Source organism: Anser brachyrhynchus (genome assembly GCF_964034855.1).
Source record: "Anser brachyrhynchus genome assembly, chromosome: 8".
Taxonomy (NCBI): domain Eukaryota; kingdom Metazoa; phylum Chordata; class Aves; order Anseriformes; family Anatidae; genus Anser; species Anser brachyrhynchus.
The window spans coordinates 14047268-14067142 of NC_137702.1; the positions used below are offsets into that span (position 1 = coordinate 14047268).

General features: G+C 36.5%; 1 protein-coding gene and 1 long non-coding RNA gene across 25 annotated transcripts in view; one reads left to right on the plus strand and one right to left on the minus strand.

Moving 5' to 3' along the window:
• The window catches only part of ADGRL2 (adhesion G protein-coupled receptor L2), a 388404-nt gene that overhangs the window by 276388 nt on the left and 92141 nt on the right, over positions 1–19875 (plus strand). The window lies entirely within an intron of this gene.
• The window catches only part of LOC308199141, a 48080-nt gene that overhangs the window by 16056 nt on the left and 12149 nt on the right, over positions 1–19875 (minus strand). The window contains exons 1-2 of one of the 2 annotated variants that reach the window (XR_013954419.1): positions 13105–13150; positions 1–12902 (exon numbers count right to left, since the gene is read on the minus strand). The exon at positions 1–12902 is cut by the window's left edge and continues 16056 nt beyond it. This is a non-coding gene — a long non-coding RNA (uncharacterized lncRNA). Of the gene's footprint in view, positions 12903–13104; positions 13151–19875 lie in introns of those variants that run through there. The other variant, XR_013954418.1, reaches the window with a different exon arrangement.

A 19875-nucleotide genomic window follows, 5' to 3' on the forward strand; every position in this document is an offset into this window, starting at 1 on the left:
TATGATAGTGGCATTTTCCATGTCTAGTTTCTGCAGAAGTACATTTGAAAAAAAAAAAAGGGAAATTAATAAATATTGAAAATCAAATAGCATCTCGCACCTAGGAATTTATTTCAGGCCTGTGAAGAACTCATTTACTTTGTTCAAGGGGTCACTTCAGTAGGTGACTCCTAGACCAGGAAAAACAGGATTTTCAGAGAATACCTTCAGGCCAGGTAAGGCCCCAGACCTTTTAACTCTGATTTTCATTATAATAGGTTCCCCAGTCCAGGCATGAATAGACATCTGGGAAACTGATCTTTTCATCCTGTAATGCCCTGAGTGAAAAGTCAGATCAGCCATTTCTTGTCTTTCTGATATTTATTGTAGCTGTTTCATAAGTTTTACTGTGAGATTTATGAGCTCAACTGGGATTGATCATGTAGAAGCACACTGAATTTAGAGAAAACTGGACACTTTCATGAAAAGCATGCTTTTTCACTCCTTTCCAAATCTCACAATAGAAAAAAGCACTTCTAAATGAAACAAATGGGAACTACACTTAGTGAAATACTTTCTCTTGAAAAAAAACAAGTGATTTTAAGAGTTATATTTATGATACCATAAGTTAAATTCTTAAAATGACTAAAAACAATCAGAATTTCAACGTAGCATATTAAGCAAATTCAATTTCTATATCCTGTAATTCAAATATACTATTGGTCTTTAGTACCATACTCTAAGACTACAATATAATAATTATTTGAAGGATAGTTTTGTTTATTTCTAAGCTTTTTCACTAGAACGAATGTTTTGCTTTGATCAGCTTTATAACCTTGACTACATCACACACAATTGCTGAAGAACATATATACATAAAAACATATAGGGAGATAGGTTGAGCTATAGAAATAAATGCTTCCGTTGCTTTCGTCACACTGATATTTCCTATTGTCAATGTTTTATTTCCCTTGTTATATAAACAACCACAAAGTATTTGAACACGTTATTGTGCATTTCAATTTCATTTCTAAATATAGTTGTCACTGTTCTAAAGTATTTTATGATTCCATTATTCATTTGGCAAGCTGCTGGTCTCAAGGCATGACATTTCTTCTGTACAGGTTGCTGGGTACCATGCAGAACAGGCTAGGTGCACACACAAGGCAAAACATTCCTTTGGGCTGTGTAGGAAGTATTTAAAATATTTTTTTTAATCTTGTTGTTATTTTAAGAAATGTGGACTGCATTCTTTGACATCTTAACATTTGTATCTTCTGTTAGTGAAGATTAACGGATCTGAATCTGAACAAAGAAATTAGATTGCTACAACAGTACCAGAAATACAGATCTGTCATGTTTGATGTTTTTGCTTAAGATTCAGCTGGAGGGAACTGCATTTTGTGGTGACAAGACTCCTAAACTGATAGAAAACAGTAATGGATGGTAATCTGGAAAAGGCATTGTAGATGTTAGCTAGGTTACTCGTGTTGCATGTGACCTCAATACAATGCTAAAAAAAGAAAAAAAAAATTAGGAATTAAGTAATAAGTAAGCTTTGTATATGCTGAATCCTTCTAAATATGTAAGACTTACAATTAGAGTTGTACATCATAGTAACTCTTGAACCTCCTTTGAGTGAAACCTGATTCCCTAGTGCAAGGGGAGTGGCATCCTACTTAATTGCTTTTTTTATTTTTTAATTTTAACTCCAGACAGCACCGGGGAAAAATATCAAATTTGCACAGCCGTATTTGGTATGACTAGTACTGGCAACAGTGAAAGGACAATGTGCCTGATAGGATGCTAAGATATTCCACTTTGATCGAAGGGAGAGGAAGGTAGCCCTGAGCAAGTGCTCTGAGCAGCCCTGGAGGGACTCCATCTTTAACAAAAGAACAGAGGAAATGTAGCTTCAAGTAACTCTCTGAAGCAAGCTAGCTGTGGATAGAGGAGGAGCTCGAAAACCTGCCAAGTGAACCAAGACAGTGCAAGAGCTAGGAAGAATTTCCTTGGGAAGCAAGCTCCGGAATTTTGCTTTCGTACCTTACATTTTTCTTAGCTGTTCCCAGTTCTGTAATCAAGAGTGTGAGTCTTTTATGCTGTTCACTGTTACAAAACAAAACAAAACCAAAAAAACACTTGTATCTCCCTAACGTGTACAGGCAGAATCTAGGACGTCTGAGAGGCACTAAGATGCTAGTGTCAGTGTGGCAATCGGTGTTGTGAAGCGTCTGGGAGAAGGGAGATGCTCCTCTGGCTGATGTCCTGCTGGCAGCGAGGTGTACCTGTTAGGTGAGAGGCAGATAGCAGCAAGCAAAACATTCCTGCAGGGTGGGAGGAAGAATACTTCTTACACAGGAAAAGCTGCAACCTTTCAGTCCAAACGATTATGTTCAAGAGAAATTTGTTATGAGTAAATGCAGTTTCTCATATGGACGACTAAAGTGATGAAAACCAAATGCTATTTTTCTCGTTAATTTTTGTGAGGTTGGGAATATATGAAAGGTGTCTGAGGGAGAAAAACCCATAGTCACCCACTTTAGGTTTCTCCCCAGGGATGTGCTTGAATGGGATCAATGAAAAAAACCAAAAACAAACACCAATCCAAACTAAAAACATTCAGCCATGTAAACATGGTATGTTTTTAGAGTAAAAACAACCAAATTAGCACTACAAGTACAATATTTGCCTGTAATCTATTTTCTACATGTAGTTAGTCAGAAATGTTGTTGCTGTAAGGGGTTAGAAATGGTAACACGTATCTTGCATCTCTCTGAACAACTATTAGGTTGTTAGCCATAATAATCTCATGAGAGATCTGAACCCTCTCAACTCCTTATCATCTTAAGGAGTTTCATTTTCTTTCTAATTTCCCCTACAGCTGTTGATCTCTATTTCTGGCTTGACCAAAAAAAAAGTTTTTAGAACTTGCTTTGTTTGTTAATCCCTTTCTTTTGCAGCGTTTCCCTTTGGGGCAATTCTTAATCTTCCACAAGTATCAAGGCATTCAAGTCAATGTTGATTTAGTGGCCAGTCAGGATAAGAGAGAATTCTTTAGTTCATGTGTCTTTTTTTTTTTTCCCCTTTTCTTCAGTAGATTGTAGATTTCTAGAAGGGTTTGAAGTTGAGCCTGCAGATTAGTTCAGCTGGTAGTCTCCCCCTCCCACCTTCATCCCATATTGCCTTGCCAATAGAAACAACCCTTTCCAGATTTTCTTAATGAAATTCAGTTCACCTTACTCAGCGTAAAGTGAGTAGTAGAAGGATGGATTAATTTAACCTAGAAACTTGATCTGTGAGTTATCTCAGATCTATCAGCCTAGACGCTTGTTGGGACTTGGACCTTCATCACAAGAATGAAAATTTCGTGCCAGAAATTCTAACTGCAGACGTAGGCATAGCTAGCGTTGTTGAAATATGACAGAACTCAGTTGTCTCATTACTGTCCACGTTGAAGAGGTGAGAAGTGTGTCAGTATACCTTCCCGCAGTAAGCATTTCAGATTATAGGTATCTTTTTTTTCTTACTGCTTGATCTATTCCATAGGTGTTTATTATTTTTCCTTTTCTTTGCCTGTCTAAGACTCTCATTGAAATAAGTAAGAAGCCATGCTGTGCATTTAGAGACAGTGCTTGGTCCTTTGAAAATATTTTGCTGTAGGGTCTCTACTGCTGTGGTACAAGTTGCATAATTTGAAATACCTACTCTCCATTTTAAACTATAAGAAAATTGACAAAATCAAAACAAAAAAAAATTCAGAGACATGACAGATTTTTTTTTACATCTGTATGTAAAGTGAGTTCATCTTGCTAATGAAGTTCGTAAGGAGAGAATCTGGATGAAACAAAGATATGTATCAAAAATTCAAAATAATTGACACCAAGGTAGTAATGAAAATAGTCACTGAGGTACATAAAACTTTAAAATTAAAATATTTTTGTTATTTTAATTTTGACATAATTATATACACATTACCAGCATTTCAGTGAAGACAACATTTCCTAAAACAAAACACACCATTTATACATGCTGCTAAAAACTAAGCTCTCAAATTATTCTGACTTCAGCAGTATGAATTACACATATAAGCAGAGTCTTTAACATAAAATGACTGCAGCACTGGCATCATCTTTCATCTCTTTTCCCTTCCCTGTCTCACACTTACTCTTTCATTTTGAAAAGGTCATATCTGTTAGTGTAAGTGGTCTTGTACACCAGTACCAATCACAACAGAAGGGAAAGGCAAAGGAATCTCTATTACAGGGAATTATCAATTCTTATTGTTTTGCATGTATTTAAACTATTATTAATTAAATCAACAAATCCTTCTACTGCTGAGAGTAATAGAAAACTGAGGTACTCATTTGCTATTAAAATAAGAGAGCATGACCATGTCAAAAAGCAGTCCTACCTTTCTCGCCTACCTTTGGGACCTGTTTCCAACTTTATTTTGCCCGTACCTGCAGAAATGTGGTCTGTGGCCTGAACCCTGATCAGTTCTGCAGCATGGTTGATGCATTTGCACTGTAAAAAAAAAAAAAAAAAACAAACCCAAACCAACCAACTAACTGACCAAACAAAAAACAAGCAAAACCAAAACCCCACAGCCAGACAGAAAAAACAAACAAACAAACAAAAAAAACAGATAACCGTAACCCTGAACAGATGAAGTATCTTTTTTTTTTTTTTGTGTGTGTGCATGCGCGTGACAATACTTTTCTATGCCATTTGAAAACACAGCCTTGGTCTTTTTAAACTCGGTTTGTACTTGGGGAATCGGATTTTCCCAGTGCAGCAGGATATGAGAAGACAAATTGAAGGATAGAACCCATGATATTTTTACTCCCACTTTTGGGAGGAAATGAGAGATTTTTATGACCCTTTTTATTTAAGGAGAAAAATAGAACCCAGGTTGGATTTGATTTTATAAGTATTCCCCTGCTTATAGTTTTGAGGTATTATCAGTTTTTATAGGTGGATTTAATTTCCATGGAGTAAAATTGGTGCTAATTTCAACATGTGGCAGGCTACTGTAATGTTATTTCTTTTGCTGTTCTACGATTTCTTTTTCTGTTCTATTTCTTGATTACTTTTATTGTAAACCCACAAAACAGCTGGCATAATGCACAGATTGAAATTACACTTTTACAAGAATGATAAAGTGTTAAACTACTCTTACTCTGACATTTTGGGCAGCTGGATTTTAATTATTTGACTGAAGTTGTTAATTCAGCTCAATAAAAGCTGTATCCGCATGATAGATGTAGATGTCAAAATGCCACAAAGGGTTCCACGTCTTTGATTAGAGGTGTTACTATGATGTTAAACCCAGATTACAAGAGCATCTTAAATTCTATTGATTCTGTCATCCTTCTTTCTAATGCGCTGTTCAAAATCAATATTAAAAAAAAAAAAAGGCTAGGAATGACACTATATTCCCCCCCTAGACCTGCTGGTTTCTCTGTAAGTTACCAAGAGACAGTAGCCATGTCTTTCAGTCAAGGAAAGACTCGATGAAACAGGGATTTAGTCTGACTTGGCTGTCTTGCTTTAAGTTTCATTTTGTTATACATGCTTCACCCATCTTGGGACGTTGTATCAGAGCAAGTGCTTGGGGGATGCAGCTGTCAAGCATTATTCCAGATAAAAAAGAGCCCAAGCTACATCCTATCAGAGAAACTGTCCAGAAAATCAGATACAGCTTCTTTCAGGGTTAGTTTGACTTTTGCTTACATGTGGCACAAAAGAGCTTACAGAAAGGAAGTGCAGTACTTGGCACATTCTGACTAGTTGCAAATTCATGAATACTCTGTATTCTCTCTTTGTTTAAGGCTTAGTCCTTATGACCGCAAGCGGTCTGTTATTCCTTTCCCCTTTCCATTACCTTGTTCTTCTTTTCTCAGGGAGATAACAATGGTAATTCTGCTATGCAAATGATGCAGTTCTTAGTGCCAGTATACTTTAAAAACAAAACAAAACAGTAGTGTTCTAGGAATAGGAAGAATAAAGAAAGAAAAAGTCTATCAGTGTTTATGGGAGTAATCCTGCAGAGGACAGATCGTACAGAGTGGTTGAATCTTTTCCTTTAAGTGTTTCTTCCAGAATGTTTTGTCCTTGAAGCTTAAGAGGATAACCTTCTTAAAAGTAGCAGTTAAAGCTACAGCTTATAGGGTAAATATATATATCAACTTTTAGAATTTGAAGGTGGAAATACAGTCAGGAAATTTAATTTCTACTGCATTGAGCAGAACCTTTTATTTTTAACATATGTGGTTGTAATCTTAAAAATCAGTAAAACACAGAAGAATAAAAATTGGAACCAAATCATAGTTTACACACTCCTGTTTGAAAATGAAGCTTTTACAATCTCTCTCTCTCTCTTTTTTTTTTTTTTTTGGTTTGTTTCTAAAAATCAGCGTGCTCATATTTTTAAAATTTCTTTTACATTGGAAATCTGCAGCAACATAGTTTAAATGTACTCTGACTTGGCATTTATTGCATTTCAAATTTTATGCCTCAAATGGATGGCTTAAGTAGGAAATAAGACAAAATGATTTTTTTTTTTTTCATTTAAGTAGTTGCTGGGAAAGAGGGAATAGTCTGAAAATACCATCTTGTAATCATGAATTAGAATGAGTTATGCCATGTAGCTGTGGAGGCCATTTAGTATTTCAGAAGCACAGCAGGGGACCTTTTTTAAAAGACATAATTAAAAACAACGGATGATATAGGCTGTTATGGATCTTAGGTCCCAGGCTTCCAGAATAATTTAAGTTCCTCTAAAATACCTCTTGCTGTTGTTGCCTATTAGCATTTGTGTGCTATTTCCCTTCAGTCAGTATATTCAGATGGGAAGATTTCAATAGGTCGCATCTGTGTTGGTCACTTTCATTACGTTTTGGTCAAATATTGTTTTGTAGGTTTTACATAATCAACCATTTGAGGGAATATTTGAATAATATTTATTAGGTTTTCTGTTTTGAAAACCTTACCTTAACCTAGTACAAAGATCATACTGTAGCACTGTAGATGAAGTTGCTTATATTGTTATAATAAACAACAAAGTTGTTCAAATGACTAAAGGTCAGGTTTTTTTTTCACTAGTCACCAATTGTATGTGAATTGTTTACTCGCCACTCCCTCAGGCACAGAGCACCATTCTTTAAAATAATCCTGCATAGCTACACAGGGTTTTGTCTTAAATTTCACTGTAATATCAACAGTTTTTATGATGGTCTTAAGTATTTGGAGGAAAAATTCTTCACTGCTAATAGTGAAGATTAATGTGCATCTTTGAGAAACAGAGAATGTAAAAACATGCACAACATTTTTAATACTATAATGATATTCCTGAAAAATGTTTAATGGGGTTTTGAATTAAAACCTTATTCTTTCCTTACTGCAGGAAGGGAAAATCTGTAATGATCTGTAATCATTATATACCATCCTCTAAATTCCAGTGACATATTCACTGCTGTAGTTGTGGGTCAGTAATGCTGTGACACCGACCATTGGCATCTTTAAACAGGATATTGTCTAATACAGTTTATAGCTTCATTCCCTGTACCATTAAATAAATAAAGCATTCAGTATGTGCATCAGTGCCATCAAGCATGAATACCCTGGTGGACTGGGAATTAAATGCCAAGTGAGGGTCAGAAGCAACAAAGGCTGAATAACACTCAGCAAATGTATACATATTAGGTAAGGAACAGTGCCCCTGATGCAGAAGAAATTGAATAAGCACCTTGCAGTGTCTAGATGGAGCATAAAGACTTCTTTTGTTTGCCTGAGCTGCCATCATTGACCCAAGCAGAATATTCTAGTATTGAATGAACTGAACAATAGTTTATTACAGGTAAAAGGAAATCTTTGGATTCCAAATTCTTCTGGGATATTATGCTGGCTTGATTATCGTGCACTCTGTAGCCCCTTAGGCCACATTGACTGGTAAAATATATTTTGCAGTATGTTCTCATAGCAGTCAGAAAATATCACGCTTCTATCAGATTTTCTTTGTCTGTCTTAAAATGCACATAACTTTATATTCTTACAGGAAAAGAATAACGGTTACTGTGCTTATTGTGGTAGTTTCACTGCTTCTCCTAGCTCTGTTTTATTTCTATGAAATACTCTGCTTTTCCCAAATTTGAAACAAATATCAAATTGACACTATTGCATTCTGGTTGACCAGCTTGAAGTTACTGCTGAAGCAGCTTTTCTTCATCTAATTTAAACAGTTTTTCTAAAAATATCAATTATGTTTTATGATCTAATATAAATGTGAAACAATGTGTCTAGCAAAAGTTCCCAGAGGCTGAATAAAGTTGTTTCTTTCTTGGGTTATGTTTGAACAGTTCCCATAAAGAGACATATTTTTGTAAATACTAAATTGGTTATTCTTCATGATTATAGTTTGGCTTGTTTCATATTACCCTGTAGTGTACAAGTATCGTAGGAATATTATTTTTCTTATTAAGATTTAACAAGAGTGAGTGCTTAAAAAAGTTACCTTCTTTGCTTTGCTTGCCTAAGTATGAATAACGAGCTTTTTGGCTGATCTAATATAGGTCATTTTATTTTAGTATTAAAGTGTCTTGTGTAAGCAACTAAAATGAAAAGGCATAAACTGCATTATGAAACCTTTGTTAAAACAGAAGGGCAAAAATTAAATGGGTGACTTCCTGGTAAACTAAATCAAGGGATAATTATTGTTTAGAGTAGTAACCCAGAATGCTGGAGTACTGATAACTGTCTGTTTTCCCATAAAACTATTTTCTTCAGTCGTAATACATAAGAATTAAGTTGGTTGTAACTCTTGTCAGTGGGATAGGAGAATAACTGACAATAGTTAGAAGGGAAAAGCATGGTTATGGCTGAATTTTTCACTCGGCTGCTTAAGTGTGTTCTGAACAAAGAAATTCAGCAACGCAGAAAGTCTGTGAATTGCCTGAATTGCTGGGGATTAAATCATGATAATTAAATGAAATTTGTTTTGGAAATAAAAATGGAAAAAAATCAATAATGCATCAAACTGTCATAAGAGGCTATTCGGTTTCTTGCATAGTTTTAGTAATTCATCTCCTGAACTAAACTGGTGGATGTGCTGATATATGATTCTAAACACTTACCAAATTTTGTAATTTAATCCACACTGTAACTCAATAGCCTTTTGCCTAAGATGCTGTAATCTCTTTAGGATGTGCTTATCCATGAAAGTAGACCCCACCAGCCTCTGTAAGACTATATGTGAGCACAGAATTTAGTATCCATTTAAGTAGTCCCATACCCTTTTTGTTAAATAGTTTTACAGATCTCATTCTGTATGGTTTTGTTTCCTTAAACAATAAATAAATAAATTGAAATTAAATTAATGTAAAGTAATCAACTTAAAACATCATGGTAGTTGTTTCCTGCAGGTGAGAGATCTCAGACCAAATCCTTTTAAAACGAGAACAGGTTTAATCGGCGTGACTTCACTAGTCATTAATTCAGTGCTAGCTTTCTCTTCTCGTTTTCATCACTTTGTGTAAATATCTTTTGTTTTCCCAGGAGTCTGAAAATACACATATAAACCATAGAATTGACATGCATTCAGTGTCTGCAGTGATTTCCATGTCTACTTCCATGTTCAGAGCTAGCAGAAACATAAACAGGTATAATGCTGGGTACTTTAAGGCTTTCCTGTAATCTCTGGTAATGCTCTTTATTTGTAAATTGGATAACGGCATGGAAAAAGTTAAGCTATTGTCTTTTGATTATTCGGTAGCATAATGCAGCAAAAGCTACGGTAGGTTTGCGTTTGGTCATAAGAAAAAGTTGTTTAATGCTTACGAGTCTCACAGCAGTTCTGAAAGTGGGATTCGTGTGTATAAGACAGTATTTGTGTGGTAGTAATGAGGGATAGGGGTTGTTTCAAATTCTAGAAACTTGAGACTTTTATGTGATTGGGACTGCTCGCAGTCAAACAAGGGCATGGAAATAAATGAACAATTACAGAGCAGGAAAAATGTTTGTCCTCCATACTCTCCCATTTTAATGATTATATTACCGGTTTCCAGGAATAACTAGAATAGCGGAATACAGATAATAGTAACTAGTAACTGAAGTAACTGTAATACAGATACTTTCCAATTGGAAAGTAAATTCAGAGAAAATAGATACTGTTTCTACTGTTTTGAATCCAAGGAATAGCTTTTAAAATTACTTTAAAAAAGGAAGCAGTAAGAACAAGCAAAGAACTATCACTTGCTTGGAAGTAAATGCAGATTGCAAATTCATGTAAGACTATTTCTGACTGTATTTGTGCTGTTTTCATCATTGTGGAAGAGGTAATGTAGATGTAACATCTTTCATGGGAGAACAACATCAGGGTGAGCTTGTACATGTCCTTCTCCAAATCACAAGAATCTAGCACCTCATGTAGCCGGACTCAAATATTTTTTAAATGTAGAGTGAAACTCTGAAGAGAGACTGTAGAATGGATATTTAGGCTTAACATTTAGGCTTATCATAGGTCAAGAATAATAAAATGTGTTCTACCTTCAGTTAGATGTTTTCCTCTTAATTGTTAATATCTTCAGGCCAATCCATGTGTAAAAGAAGATGCCATTTTGGGGGCATTTTTGTAGCACTAATAACTATAAATAAAAAACTAATTTGTGTGGATTCTCAATACCGTACAATTTGACCCTATTAGATTTCTCAGAACACTTCATCTATCCACATCCATTTTTACTTGAAGTTGTTAATTTGTAAAATGATAATTAAGATTGTCAATTAAATTTTTTTTAAGTTCTAATAAGTGTATTGTACCGCTATAATGAACATGTTCAATTTGTGCTTGTACAGCACAATTTCTTCTTAGGCATCCTATAATCTCTGCTTCATTATCCAAACAAGATTTCAACTTCCCTTTCAAGTACATCCTCATGATTAATTGGGCTATTAACTAGAAGGTACCCCCATGCAACTAAAAGGGTAATGTAGCACTGATGATTTGGGATGTGTGTGTGTTATCCAGAGACCAAAAGAGGCACCCCCAGGATTTTGTACAACAGACTTGAGATACCCCGCTTGTGCTTTAATAAGCAATTGAAATGGGTAATCTGGTAATGCAATGGGTCATAGTTGCTAGAAAATAAATTGGGATCTTACAAAACAACTGCATTAACTTAGGGATTTTCACTGTTATAACTTGCCACTAAGCTTTCTCTTCAGACTGATAAAGTCTGAATTCACATTTATTGTGAAAAATTGTGAAGTCAATGTGAATTCAATACCGAGTAGCAAAAGTTTACTTATATTTGTCTCTATTTTTATGAATAATTGAAATACCCATGCATGCATTAAAAAAAATAAAATGATTGGCACGTGTTAAGATACTAGAAGTGTTTGTATTACTTGGTGCTAGCTAGAAACTGTAACAAAATAGTTCTTATATTAAATAATTGTCATAAGGAGGGGTAATTCCGATGATATTCTTTATTTTCTTTTATTATTTTTGTTATTTATTTCGACTTTGTCATTGGAAATGATAGCTTCCATCATTGCATTGAATCTTAATATACAAATTTAACCAAAAATCTTTGAGACTGCCTAAAGTTAATTTCCTGAGAAGTAACCTTCTGAAATTCTGGGTAAAGCTGACTATTTGGCCTGCTTGTCCTGCGTGGAAGATCGGGGATTCCTGTTGTATGTACATATGTCACATATGCATGTTGCCTTGTAGACTTTGAATTTCAAAGGTGGTTAGAAGCAACTGCTTTCTGCATTCAAAGAACAGTGTTCCTCGCTACTTAAAAACATCATTTATTGCTAGCGGAGCTCCTTGTGGCTTTGTCTCGTGTTTGCTTGCTTCCATCTCTGCCTTTGCCTCCTCTTGCTGTGTTGAAGAGGACAGTTACCAGTGAGCTTCTCCCTCCTGTAGGTACTTACACATCAAATCACCTCTTAACCCTCAGTTGGATTGATTTTGTACCCCATGTAATGGATGTTCATAGATTCTGAGCCATTTCTGTAATTTTATAATAGACTTTTCACCTCAAAAGAGCTACAGGCTTCACGTGCAGAGCCCCCTGGCAACCCAGAGCTGCCTCTGAGCACTAGCACAAACAGGCCTCAATGCCAGGGAATTGCATTTTAAATCTAAACTAGTTTGGTGATGTACGTGAGGGCCAGAAGCACCCATATAAGCAGAAAAAAAACAAAGTGACAATTTCTTACCCGGTTGTTCTCCACCAAGCCTTGCCCCATGGGCCTGCCGTGTCCCCACAGAGTGTGTGGCATGCAGACATGCCTCCCTGTCCCCCTCTTCCCAGTGTAGCCCATATGCGGCATTTCAGCAGGCCCAGCCTTGTCTTGCAAATGCACACAAGATTTACTTTGATGTTGGCTACACAATTTTATTTGTCTTGGTTTACATAGTAACTTCAACAGCTGCCAGAGTATAATATTGCATAAAATGTGAGTGTGCCCAGAACTGCCGAGCTGTGTAACTACGTAACGTTACTGTGCTTCCTTACCCTCCCTGAACCTTGAAGAAAAGCAATATAGTATTTTATAAGCTGATCTGTGCTTGATCTTGCCAAACTGTAAAACAATAAAATATAAATGCTAACTGATTTTGAAATCAGAGCTGAAGAGCAAACAGTTTTGCCCAGGCATGCAACCTGGAGTGCCACATTAATTCACCCGGTCTGTTCCTTGCTGTTCCCTCCTGAGGTGTTGGGGGCTCTTGTCTGTGTCATGCCAGCTGGTGAGGTACACTTGTTGGGATGAGGATGGCTCTCTGCCAAGCTGCATCGCTTCCAAACATGTTGAAGTGACTAAAATTTAGATTTGAAGTATTTAGTTACTCTGAGCCAGCTCTTCAAGATTTTCTTCCTCCCATCCCCAGTGGCACCCCTTTGTTTCTTGTGCTGGAAGATAAAAAAAATAAAATAAAATTGTGGACTGCTGCTTGGAGACTCGAGCAAAAGTTTCTCATGAACACCAGACGAAGAAGACTTCTTTTATAGATGTTTGTGTTTCAGTTAAGTAATAATTTCTTCCAAAGCATTTGCAGTTTCAGACAGTAGAGACTGCTTATAGTTTGGGGATTTTTGATTTTGTAGTACTTACTTGTGCTTCTGTTTTGAGTCTTGGACTCCTATTAATTTGGCACATCTTGCTCTAAAACCACATGATGCCTTCTTGGAAATATAATCAAGTCAGACAAACATGAAATTACTGAATGTTTGAGATTTTTTTTCAGCGTATTTTTTAGTTTTGCCTTCTTTTCTTTAGCATATGTATGTATATAGCTGACCTTTGTCTTTTTTAAAAAATAACAGTTTTAATGAGTAAGTCCTAGCTAATTCTGGAAAGGCTTTTTGACATTTGCAATGTTAGTATGGAAACTTTGAAGTTTAGACATCTAGTTTTCTTCTTAACGTTAGGCATTTGGTCCCTTGCCATTGTTATTCTCCTTGTACCTTTGTGTTACCCTTGAATTGGATCTGAAGCTTCTTGGGGTCTGACCCAGAATTGCCTACTGCTAGCCAGTAGGAAACAGGGTTTCCTGTTTAGTAATAAACAGGGGAAAAGAAAAAAAAAATGGTTTTTTCTGTTTTCTGACTTAGAGTTAGCACTCAGGACTACTTCAGGCACCTCCTTCCACCTGAAAATCAGCATTTGTTCCTGCAGTTGCCCTCTTTCAAAGATGAATGTGTCAGGGGTGGGTCTGTCCTTGCTGCTGGTGCCATCTCCCACCTTTGCACAAAAATACCGCAGTGCAGTTGCAAGGAACTGAAAACTTGGAGAGTGTCCTCTACACTTGACAGAAATGAACATCCATCTCTTCTGAGACCACCCTAAGCTCCAGGCTGAAGGGGCCTGCTCTGCCCCTCCTGTTGAAATAGCACAAATATGCAGAGAGGAGTCTCTAGGGCCAGGGCAGTAACAGGGCTGATAGGGGAAGAGGGTGAGCCCCGGCTTCTGAGCCGTCATTGCACAGTAACTAGCACAGGATCAAATAAAACACTTGGATACCTGTGTAATAAACAACATTTCCGTTTTGTTGTATTACTACAGCGTAGCCAACTACAGGGCCATTAAGGGCTAACAGTTGAACCTAATTTGCTTATGGAGGGTACAAGAAACTATGCAAGATGCAGCTGTAGAATATCCTGATGCTGATGTAGGTAGGTATCCTCCAACCATGATCAAAGATAAATTGTCTTAAAGCATACAGGCCTATTGCCAGTGATCTCAAAAGTGAATTAACGCTTCTAACTAGGCCATTTAGCTCCTGGTCATGCTTCTGATCAAATGACAGTACCCTGTATGTGCTGAATTCTAGGCCAAGTTAGATCTGTAGTCATAGCCAAAATTTATTTGTTCAGCCCTAAAATGAAAGAATCCTCAACTGCCTTTGGGTTAAAGTTTTATAATAGGTCTCTGAAACAACCTGGTATTGAGAACTCACAATGGTATTAATGTGTTACCTAGGAAATGCTAATTAATCCCCACATATCATTTCCACGAAAAGCAAATGCTGAGTGGTTTATTAACCTTTTATCTGAGGGAGGTGGAGAGAAAATGTAGGCTCACCATTAATCTACCCTCCCAGAGAGATGGGCAGAGAAGAGGTGGAATTGCAGAGTTTATTATTTCTCCCCAGTTAGAGTGGCAGTACCATATGCAAAGTTTATTATGAATCTTTCCCACAGGGAAGCAGGAGAAAGAAGGGAAAAAAATGTCATTAGTGTCTGTTTAGCAGTAGTGAAGTAGTGATGTTAGGAGTCAGAGCTGGGTTTATTAGTTCCCCTGTGGATGGAAAGGAAGGAAGACAACCAAAGTGTGTGTGGGGGAAGAATCTAGGGAGGGGCGGCCAGGCACACCACAGTGCTGCTTCCAGATACTGTGGTTCCCTTACAGGGACTTCTTGGTTTGCACACATAACATTCAAGCACTACCAGCTTGCATCTAAGAAACAGGAGTGGTGAAATCATTGATCTGGAACAAAAGTTTGGGAGATGCTAAACTAGCTTTAGGCATAAGTGCTGTCTTCTGCAGAAATAGTTTGTGATTTCATTTCCATTTATTCTTTTTTTTTTTTTTTTTTTTTACTTATGAGACAAATTTGTTAAGAGTTAAAATTACCTAGAAACAATGAAAGCAGGAAATATTTTGTTTTCTTTTCTTCTGATCTTTAAGTAAATTTCTGGATATAAAAGGATGAGATTAAAGTGGTTTTAATATTTTAGATGACTTTGTTGCCATAACCAAACAATTCGGTTTTTCATTCCAGAAAATGATGTGCTTTTTTAATATATCCATATGTAATATAAACAAGTTAGGCAAATAGTTTAATTTAAATGGCAGTAATACACAACATCTGAGGAGGTGTATGCTTGGTTGAATTTTAGTATTTTTTTTCTCCCATATAGGTTCAACGTACAACTAAGAGTAAGGATTTGATATTCATTTAATTAAGAAAAAAAGATTCACTTTCCCTTTCTAGTATAACAAAAGAGGAAGAATATAAAAACCTCAACTAAAACATCACTGATATATATAGAAAGTGGCAAATGGAAGTGTAAATTCAATCTAAGTCAATTTTTATCAATATGTTTGAGTATCGATCACCAAGTTACCTTTTCTTTAATAATACAAATAGATTTAAATAAGAATAAATTGATTCTCTAAATACGGGGTTCTTTCTGATGATTTAAATTATTGAACTTTGAATTAAACAGCAATTTAAATTTAAGTGATTCAGAACACTTCGATTTACAAATGCAGTGTAATCCATTCAGTTTCCAAAGGTGTGGATGGCATTCTTTGCTCATGCAGTTATTCTTGGCTTGGGATTCAATTATTATTGCATCAACAGGCTACCTTCATCTCCAGTATGTAAAAAAACACAAATGATATTTCGTATCATATTAGGAGCACTGTGTGCCAATTGAAACCAAGGACCTCTCTGAGCTTTCTTCAAGATTTACACATGAACCTGTAGTGCAGAAGAGCTTCTGTCCATTCTGGGAGTCTGAGGGATATATGGGAAAATCCTGTCTCACCACTTGCAAAGGAATGTATGAGGAACACTTGTCACCAGGAGAGATCTTTTATCTCATTTACTGCCAGTGGAGCTTGGTGGAGGAGTTCTGTTTTACCATCAAGTACCCTTGGGACTTGCTAAGCACCATGGAAGTTAACTAAATCTCTGCCTTTATCCTAAAATTAACATCATAATTTAGGAGTGGAGCATGCTTCATTGTTTGGCAGTTATCTTGAATCCACCTTTTAAGACCAAAAGGGAAAATGGATCAGAGAATGCATTTACCATGCTTAAAGGCAGACAGCAGTTTCACAGCACAGAAATAAAATTAAAAACACTGCTTGTGCCTACCAGTAATTTAGATAAACCCCAAGGAGTTTCTTTTGTCTGTCTCAAGCTCGTAGGGTTTTTGTGCAATCCTGTGACTGGGGATCAAACTTGCACGCAGACCTATGGCTTCCCTTCGTGCAGGAAGACCTGCATTTGAGGACTGGTACTCAAACTCAGGGTTGTCGTTCAGATTTACATTCCCTTCCCCTCTCCAGATTTCTGTGAGTGTAACTTAATTAGTAAGTTGATCTTAACCTTTTCCTGCTGCTGCTTAATTTTTAGAAATGCTAACAACCTTTGGGAATGGTTAGGTGGAGCTATTCCTGTCTAGACAGTAAATACAGCTTAATGACCGTCCTGGTCTTTAAACAATCTTTTAACTCCTTGTAAAGTATGTGCTCCCTTATGTTTCATACCGTGGGGGGCATCTTCAGCATGCCGACCTCTTTTTGCGTAGCAAAAGGCCCTCTGTACAACCAAAAATGTGTATTTATAAGCAATCAAATGTTGTTTAAATCTGTAAATGAATTGTGCATGTTCATTTTTTCTAACACTTAACTGAGGCCGGATGCAGTAGTAAACAGGCATTCTAATATTGCAGTGGATTTGTGGGGACTGATCCCAGCTTTGTCTTTCAGGGATACTGGGACGTTGTATCATGCTTTCTGTGCCCATTCTCTAAAATGTGCTAATTTACTATAATCTGCACAGTCTGGGGAGTTATTACTGACCTCTGTGTTTGCTTTCAAAAGACAGCATTCTTTATAGAAGTTTGAAGCCAGACATCAAAGTATTAATTTTGATGGACACTGAATTTCACAGAAATTCTGAGGGAGTTGTCAGAATGTGAAAGCAAACATCACAGAGGAAAAACAACCAAATGCTGGTTTTAGTTACTTTAATCTATTCTGGTTTTGTATAAACACATTTGCGATGTTGCTTACTGCTGGCTGTGTATTCTTTTGGGTATGAAGATGTCCTTGATTCCTGTCTCAGGTGGTGTTTCTTCTCACTTCATCAGAAATTGGTCCTGATTGACAACAGACATTTGTGTTTTTAAACTGTCTTTTAGGAATAGTCACAGTGCCACAAAGAAAAATAGGAGACATATGTCCCTGGAAGTGTGTACTGAAAGTAATCTATTCAAAGGAGTAGTTTCCAATGGTTTAGCAGCAGGAAAACTTAAACACGTGCATCAGAAGTTTCAAGGGTCAGTCTTCATCTGCTTATCCTAAAAATGCATGCATTTAGAAAAAAAAAATCATCCACAGAAGTCCTTTCTTTTGCTTTACTCATACCTTTGGAAATTTCTGTAACTCACTTTGCTGAGTTGGTCATGTCTGCAAGTCTTTGCTAACATTCAAGATTAAGGCGACTAGGTTTAAGTATAAAACTTATCTTTTAATGTAGATTGATATATGAACGGAGTAAGTGCTGTACTTACTTATGTTCTATTACAGCCCACACAAAGAAAACAGGAAAGTTAAGACTCAAGGTCTATTCTATAATTCAGGGTTTTTACTGAAATTTGAAGGCAATTTAAACCACCTACTTATTTCAAAGGTAGTATCGATAGACCACCTGCTGTTGACATGCACTAAGAAAGATGGAAGGATGTAAATGAGTTTTAGTGATTTGCCTGCCTTTGAATACAAATGAGGCTAACAACCTCCTGTCCTGCACTCCAGCAGTCGACTACCAGAATGTTTCCAGCGTGCTTTATTGGAAAGTGGGTGTTGTCCTCATGAATTATCATTAAACTTTGTTGTTGTTAACTGCTTGTTAGCAGTGGATAATTCAAGTGTAATTCTGTTAGATATTTCAGATACGTCACATACTATGCAGTTTGTAACTGCTGTTTGACAATGAGGAGCTCCTTCCAACAGAAACTTGGAAAGACTTGTCTGCACATAGGTGGCTATTGAAGGATTTGTGGTGAAGAGTGAGATTTAAGCTGAATTAGCTGAAAGTGGGTAGAGACTAGAAATCCACCTATCCTGAGGTTATAAATGTAATCTTTTAAGTTCAGCCAGAGTTTTTTGTCTGTCCAGGGAAGATGTGTAAACTTATGTACCTAACAGTAGTCTTTGCTTTTCTTTTAAGAACACTGCAAGCCTTGGAAATTAAAACAAAGATTACAGTAATGTCTGTAACTTTTTCTTTTAATGTGGATGCCTTTGTGATTAATACATTATTTCTTCCAGTGGCTTAACAAAAAACTAGGAAACAAACAATTAAGAGCAGGAAGAGCTGAGCTACTTTTTGGGCTGATGAGATAAAAATCTGAACAATTGTGACCGTCCCTTTGGAATAGCACAATTGACTTTTGTGGAGGGTTTTTGGACTGATTTCCATTCATTGTTTTCAGTGACCCTTCTTGAAGAGTCTGAAAAACATTTTTAAAGTTAGAACCTCTTCTTTCTTCACTTGTAAATCTTGTAAGCACTCTGCAGCGATTCATCTGTGGTTGAAAACTGCCACTGGCTGTCTCCTCCCATAGTACCAGCCATTCCTTTGAATATTTGCCACCTATTCCTTGCTTATGCATGGCTTCAAAAGCAACAATTGTCACAAAGAAACAGGCTATCCTAAATGACAGCTTTCACTGTCTTTAAGATCACAGGTCAAAATGGAAAATGAATGTTTCAGGATGATTTGGTAGCACTAGATAGTATCTTAATGTCGTTGTATACCGATTTTACAGTTTAATTCACCACTATAAAACTTCCAAGTCAAAGAAATGTCTCCTAGTCCTTAAATGGGCAGCTATCATAGCCATAATTTGTTTATGAGACGCTTTTCTTTCTGGAAGACCGGTCTGTCTCGGTTCCTATCAAAAATAAATCAATTTCCTGTGGAAACTGGCATAAATCTTTCAGATTGTTTCTTAGCATTTCTTCAGCATTTGTCAGAGTTGCTGTTAGCTGTGTAGCTTTGTATTGTCTCATAATGAATTGTAGCGATGGATAAAAAAAAAAATTAATCTGTTTTTGTTAATCCTGTTTTGTAATTAAATACATCTTTTATATAAATTCTGTTAAGATTTGAATGAAAAGGGATTTATGGAAACATGACTTGCTTTTTATAAGATAGTTTTAGGATTATGAAATCAACACTGGGAAAAAGAAAAGTTTGACTTGCTCACAGAGCAAAAGATTTTCTCTTTGTTATTCTTGCTTTGCTGGCACTATGAAAAAAAAATAAGAGCATTCAAGCTGGGTTGCCTGTGGTTTAACTCTAATTCTATAGGCTGCACACTCTATCTCCCCAAAATCCCCACAGCAAGTGACCTTGTCAAACAAAAGTGTGGAATAATGGGAGGCAGCCCAGGGACTGTGGCTCATTTACAAGCAGCTGTTTGCTACTGTCAGAACAAAGGCAAATCAAAGTTGCATTAACGGGGTATGACAGGCACAGTGAGCAGCTCCCCAACAATGTTCATCCTCTTGTGTTGTTCTAGTTATAATATTGGTTTGCCTGAAGGAGAAAATGGTCATAAGGTCAAGTCAGACATGGAT